The following is a 7,498-nucleotide window of genomic DNA, read 5'->3' on the forward strand; positions in this document are numbered from 1 at the left end:
AGTTTCTTTTCTATTAGCTTCAGAGTGTCTGGCTTTATGTGGAGGTCCTTGATCCATTTGGATTTGAGCTTAGTACAAGGAGACAAGGATGGATCAATTTGTATTCTTCTGCATGCTGACCTCCAGTTGAACCAGCACCATTTGTTGAAAAGGCTATCTTTTTTCCATTGGATGTTTTCAGCCTCTTTGTCGAGGATCAAGTGGCCATAGGTGTGTTGGTTCATTTCTGGATCTTCAATCCTGTTCCATTGATCCTCCTGCCTGTCACTGTACCAATACCATGCAGTTTTTAAAACTATTGCTCTGTAGTATTGCTTGAGGTCAGGGATACTGATTCCCCCAGAATTTCTTTTGTTGCTGAGAATAGTTTTAGCTATCCTGGGTTTTTTGTTGTTCCAGATGAATTTGATAATTGCTCTTTCTAACTCTGTGAAGAATTAAGTTGGGATTTTGATGGGTATTGCATTGAATCTGTATATTGCTTTTGGCAAAATGGCCATTTTAACTATATTGATTCTACTGATCCATGAGCATGGGAGGTTTTCCCATTTTTTGAGGTCTTCTTCCATTTCCTTCTTCAGAGTCTTGAAGTTCTTGTCATAAAGATCTTTCACATGTTTGGTAAGAGTCACCCCAAGATACTTATACTCTTTGTGGCTATTGTGAAGGGGGTCATTTCCCTAATTTCTTTCTCAGCCTGCTTATCCTTTGAGTATAGGAAGGCCACTGATTTGCTTGAGTTGATTTTATAACCTGCCACTTTGCTGAAGTTGTTTATCAACTGTAGGAGCTCTCTAGTGGAGTTTTTTGGGTCACTTAGGTAGACTATCATGTCGTCTGCAAATAATGATAGTTTGACTTCTTCCTTTCCAATTTGTATCCCTTTGACCTCCTTATGTTGTCGAATTGCCCGAGCTAGTACCTCAAGTACAATATTGAAAAGATAAGGAGAAAGGGGGAAGCCTTGTCTGGTCCCTGATTTCAGTGGGATTGCTTCAAGTTTCTCTCCATTTAGTTTGATGCTGGCTACTGGTTTGCTGTATATTGCTTTTACTATGTTTAGGTATGGGCCTTGAATTCCTGTTCTCTCCAAGACCCGTTACGGTTCAGCCTGCCAGAGCTCTCTGTTGTCCTGCAGGCAAAATGGCGTCGCGTGCACAGGTCCGGGCAAAAAACCTCCTGGCTGGGTTGGCGCCCCGATGCCCCCCCCCCCCCGAACAGCCAAGGGCCTGGGTGCAGGCCAATGCCCCTCGGGCTCAGACCCCCGCGGTGTTGGCCTCAGATTATGTTTGTGTACCTCAGACTGTCCGATGTCACTGGATTTCGAAATCAAGATGGAGAGGCCGAGTTCTGAAGTGGCTTCCGTGCAGCGAAAGGCGCCGCAAAACCGCAGCTGTTTGCAGCCCGGCTGGTCAGTGAAGGTCAGTGGTCGTGGGCGCAGGGCCTAACTGGACCCTGTGTCGCCTTGGTTCCACTGCTGATGGCCCTTCAGCTGGACCAGCCACTGCTGTACTGCCGCCGCCGCCGCCGCCGCCGCCGCCGCCCGCTGAAGACAGAATCAGAATTGCTCTTTTTTAACTCTATGAAGAATTGAGTTGGAATTTTGATGAGTATTGCATTGAATCTGTAGATTGCTTTTGGTAAAATGACCATGTTTATTATATTAATCCTGCTAATCCATGAGCATGGGAGATCTTACCATTTTCTGAGCTCTTCTTTGATTTCTTTCTTCAGAGACTTGAAGTTCTTGTCGTACAGATCTTTCAGACCAAGATATTTTATATTATTTATGACTGTTTTGAAGGGTGTCCTTTGCCTAATCACCTTATCAGCCTGTTTGTCCTTTGAGTAGAGGAAGGCTACTGAGTTGTTTGAGATAATTTTATATCCAGCCACTTTGCTGAAATTATTTATCAGCTGTAGAAGTTATCTGGTTGAATTTTGGGAGGGTCATTTAAGTATACTATCATATCATCTGCAAATAGTGATATTTTGACTTGTTTCTTTCAAATTTGTATCCCTTTGACCTTCTTTTGTTGTCTAATTGCTCTAGCTAAAACTTCAAGTACTGAATTGAACGGACTTGTCTTTTTGGTTTTTTTTGGTTTGGTTTGGTTTGGTTTTTTTTTTGTTGTTGTTGTTTGTTTGTTTGTTTTTTGTTTTTTGTTTTTTGTTTTTCTGAGACAGGGTTTCTCAGTGTAGCCCCGGCTGTCCTGGAAGCACTCTGTAGACCAGGCTGGCCTCAAACTCAGAAATCCACCTGCCTCTGCCTTCCAAGAGCTGGGATTAAAGATGTGTGCCACCACTGCCTGGCAGACTTGAGTTAACCTTCCTTTCTTGCAGCTTCTAAAACCATTTCTTTATTTTGTGATGTTTTAACTATATGTCATAGAAAGTTTCTAATCTGGTCCTATTTGTTGTTATGAAATCTTCTTATACCTGGGTAACATCTTCTCTAGTGTTAGGATATTTTCTTATACATTTAATTGAAAATATTCTCTATGCCTTTACTGTGCTATTGTTCTTTGATGCATATAATTCAAAGTTTGGTTGCTTTTGTTTCTTGCAAGGTTTTGCTTACTCTTGTGTTTTGTTTGTTTTGTTTTGTTTTCTCACTGACCTTTACTGGGTGATCCAGATCCTCCTCTTTGTCTTCCAGCCCTTAGCCTATTATTTGACATAATCCATTTTGCTAGTAAAGGCTTCTACTGAGGTTTTTGTTTGACTTATTGAGTTTTACATTTCAAGCATCATTCCACTTTGCCTTTTCTTCAGCAATTATATCTCTTTATTGAATGCTATTTTTGTATCTTGGATTGAGTTCTACATTTCATTCAGCTCTTCATGTTGTTCCCTTGGCATACATTCATATCCTCTTTCCGTTGTTTGAACATAGTTATAACTCTTTTGCATTCCTTTTATGGAAGATCTTCCAGGTTCTTCTCATTTGGGTTTTTACCTCTTTGAGATTAGCAATGTGGGTGGGGTAGGACACACTGGTTTTTCCTGTGATTTTTGTTTCTGCACTGGAAGTTTGCTCCTCTGAAATTGTATGTTAGTTGAGTTTATTCCCCATTTTGTTCAGATTGCTTTCTTTTTTAATTTTTAGTGCAGGTCTGTACAATATTCAGGGAAGAATTTAGTGTAACAATGTTGCAAAGTTGTTCTCTTTTATGGTAAGAGGTTGCCTCTCTCTGCCTGATTAGACACAACCCTGGTGTCAGTACACTCTATGCTGGCCCTCTCCTCTGTGACTTTCTCCTCTGTGACTTTCTCTCCAAGTCTGATTGCTCTATTTTGAAAAAGCTCTTCTCAGTGAGTAGATGTCAGGTAGTCTATGTCTCTATATCGTTGATGGCAGGGTCAATCTGGGAATCCTGGGAAACAAAATCCTATAGCAATCAGTGTCTTATATTGTGATAAGGAATGGGCTTCTTCTGAGGCATGGAGAAGAATAAGGTAAGCTGACAGAACTTGAACGTGAGATCACAGAGAAGCCAGGAAGTCTATGGAATGAGGGAAAGCAATACTTGTAACTCAAGAAGTGAGGTAAGAGAGGAGTACCTACAGAGTAGTAGGGAACACAGTACAGTTGATAGGTGGGTAGAAAGGTTCCACAGGCGCCAGGGACCCTTGGTATAGGGAAGACCCAACTTGGCCACCCAAGATAGAGACTTTCTTGGTGGACCAGTGGGACAGGAAGGAGGCATCCTACAAGGGGGTAAAGAAACAGTAAGTCCTGGAGCATCTGGATGGCCCTTTAGCAAAGGAGAAGCTGAGTGACCTGGGGATGCATGGGGAAAGAAATACCTGAGGCACCTGGATCTAGCAAGAATGGTTTTGTGTACAGGTTTTATACCCACACCAGTGCTGAAATCATTTGTTAACTAAAATAGTTTTCTGAAGTCTACTCATCTACTTCTTTCCCATCTAGATACCCTGTACTTCTCTGCCTTGTTTGATTGTTCTGAATTATGGCATTTTGTCAAATTGATGTGGAGAAAGTGAGAAACATTATATTCTTCTATACCTTAGAAATGTTTTTGCCTTTACCCATTCAATACAATGTTATCTGTTGAAATATTATATATCTTATTTTTATGTTATTACTTGTCCAAAGCTTATATCATAAGTGGATATTGAATTTATCAAATGTTTTTTAACGGTACTTTAGCAGACCATATTTTGGGCCTTTGTCTTGTTAATATTGTGTCTCATTTATTTTATTTATTGCAACTGCAGAATACAACCCAATATAACACTACAGAGCTGTCAGTTAGAGTAAGATTCCTACCAGCAGCGGGCAAAAGATTATGATAGTAAGACAAATATGAACAAGATTAAATCATTCACGGCTAACAACTCACATCTCTAGATAGCTATTACAGCATCCAGCAATAAGTTAGACTTAGTGATGACACAATGGTAAGACCACCCCTCAGGAAGCAAAAAGGTTAACAGTTCCAGTCCACCAACCTGAGCATGTAGAGAATGTACAAGTAGAAAGATGAGGGTCTTGAATTGGCCAATAATGCTGTAACTCAGAATTTATGATTATTTTTCAGTTTTACCTTCATAGTGTAGGAAATGGAGAATCATTTTATGAACAATAGATCTCCATCAAGACCTTTCTTGAAAGATCTGAAAAGGAATGGAACAGGTGAATTAGCTACCTATCTACTATGGTAGAGTAATTTCCATCCCAAAGATAGGAATGAAAACAGTAAACACCATAGATTCTAGGTTCCCTATATTGATATCACATCACACAAACATGGAAGAAGTCAAGTTCAGTGTGTTTTCACCACGGCCACGAAACTGCCCTCTCTTTGAACTCTTTCTTCTTGTACATCTGAGTTAAAATTTCAGGGATTGTGCTCTCCCTTAGTGGCACTGTATGAATTTGCTTAGAAACCATATGGTGTTTATATTCCCTTCATTCTTCCTCTTAACACTTATTTATTGATGATGTTTAAAAGCCATGATTGTCTTTTACTCAAATAGCATGAAAATTTACATGGAATGGTGTTGCCATACACACACACACACACACACACACACACACACATGCATGCATGCTAGTTTGTTGGCTTCTTATACCTCTACCTCCTTTTCAACTCTTTTTTTCATTTATATTCTTTTTTTCTAAGCATTGTTTTTTTTTTATTTGATATAGTTTTTATTTACATTTCAAATGATTTCCCCTTTTCTGGTCCCCCACTCCCCAAAAGTCACATAAGCTCCCTTTCCTCCCCCTGTTCTCCCACCCACCCCTTCCCACTTCCCTTTTCTGGTTTTGCCTTATACTGCTACACTGAGTCTTTCTAGAACCAGGGGCCACTCTTCCATTCTTCTTGTACCTCATTTGATGTGTGGATTATGTTTTGGGTATTCCAGTTTTCCAGGCTAATATCCACTTATTAGTGAGTGCATACCATGATTGATCTTTTGAGTCTGGGTTACCTCACTTAGTATGATGTTCTCCAGCTCCATCCATTTGCCTAAGAATTTCATGACTTCATTGTTTCTAATGGCTGAATAGTACTCCATTGTGTATATATATCACATTTTTTGCATCCATTCTTCTGTTGAGGGTTACCTGGGTTCTTTCCAGCTTCTGGCTATTATAAATAGGGCTGCTATGAACATAGTGGAGCATATATCCTTATTACATGCTGGGGAATCCTCTGGGTATATGCCCAGGAGTGGTATAGCAGGATCTTTCGGAAGTGACATGCCCAGTTTTCTGAGGAACCGCCAGACTGATTTCCAGAGTGGTTGTACCAATTTGCAACCCCACCAGCAGTGGAGGAGTGTTTCTCTTTCTCCACATCCTCGCAAACACCTGCTGTCTCCTGAGTTTTTGATCTTAGCCATTCTGACTGGTGTAAGGTGAAATCTCAGGGTTGTTTTGATTTGCATTTCCTTGATGACTAATGAAGTTGAGCATTTTTAAGATGTTTCTCAGCCATCCGATGTTCTTCAGGTGAGAATTCTTTGTTTAACTCTGTACCCCAGTTTTTCATAGGGTTATTTGGTTATCTGGGGTCTAACTTCTTCAGTTCTTTGTATATATTGGATATTAGCCCTCTATCTGATGTAGGTTTGGTGAAGATCTTTTCCCAATTTGTTGGTTGCCGATTTGTCCTTTTGATGGTGTCCTTTGCTTTACAGAAATTTTGTAATTTTATGAGGTCCCATTTGTCAGTTCTTGATCTTAGAGCATACACTATTGGTGTTCTGTTCAGGAACTTTCCCCCTGTACTGGAGGACTCAAGGGTCTTCCCCAGTTTCTTTTCTATTAGCTTCAGAGTGTCTGGCTTTATGTTTCTTCCAATCTCCCCCACTAGATAGGAGAAAAAGAAAGAGGGATGGGGGATGTGTATCTTTTCTAGGCAACAAAATAGACCAATTCTTTCTGATTAGGGCCAGTGTGTTCTTTGGGAAACGTCCAATCTTTGTAGTCAAGACATCTCCAACTTTTGTCAAACAGCAACAGCAACCAGGAACAGCAGGTCTTCTCAGGGTTCTTTCATTTATACCATTTCTAGAGTCCCCAGAATTAAACTATCTACAGCTGTCAAAAATCATGCCCCTGCTAGTGTATGAATCAAATCATAGTCACCTGCTGTGAGGCCCATACCAGGGATTAAAACAAAAACACATTCACATAGCATAAAGTTCTTTTTTAAAGAAACCAGAGTTCTTACTACAGAAAGCTATGAAGTTAGGAGGTCAATATGTAAACCCTCCTGGGGATAGGAAATGAAACTTTAACTCATGTCATAAAGAAATAGTTTCATGGGGGACAGGGAGTGATGATGGTGATCTGTGACCTGATTAGAAGAGAACTAAACAAAGGCAAATAAACAAACAGACTTAGTCATTGGAAAAATGAGTTTGAAGGGAAAAAAACACAAAAAACAAAACAACAAAAAAATTGCCTATGAAGCAAGACTAATGCATTCTTTGTTAAGCTAATATAAGGGATAAATAAGTCACTTTCTATATACATGATTTCCAAACAATTTGAGTGGTCAAGTAAAATTAGAAAATCACCAATCCTGATGAAAAAAATCTCCTCTCTAAACCCACTGTATTTGTAAACATAATAAATTATCCATGTTTCATATTCTACTTGTTAATTTTTACTCTAATAACAAAGACATTCAATCTAAATTCCTAATATTTATGGGATCCATTTTGTTCTTTTAATTTCCACTCTCTATGAATAGAAAAATTGGGCACCATTTTATGATTAAAGATAGTAAGTATTAAATAAATATTAAATATCAAGATATAAGGGGAAAATTTGCTGGGAAAGTGTAATACATTATTCCAGTCTTAGAGATCTCAAAGGGGCTTACTGTATAGCCTTATATTTGTGTGTTCATGTTCATGTGTGTGTGTGTGTGTGCACATGCACATGTACCTGTGCTTGTGTGCATGCATGTGTGTGTGTGCATGCAAGAGTGTACGTTTTGTGTGTATGTGTGTG

This window comes from Apodemus sylvaticus, chromosome 5, assembly GCF_947179515.1.
Source record: "Apodemus sylvaticus chromosome 5, mApoSyl1.1, whole genome shotgun sequence".
NCBI lineage: Eukaryota > Metazoa > Chordata > Mammalia > Rodentia > Muridae > Apodemus > Apodemus sylvaticus.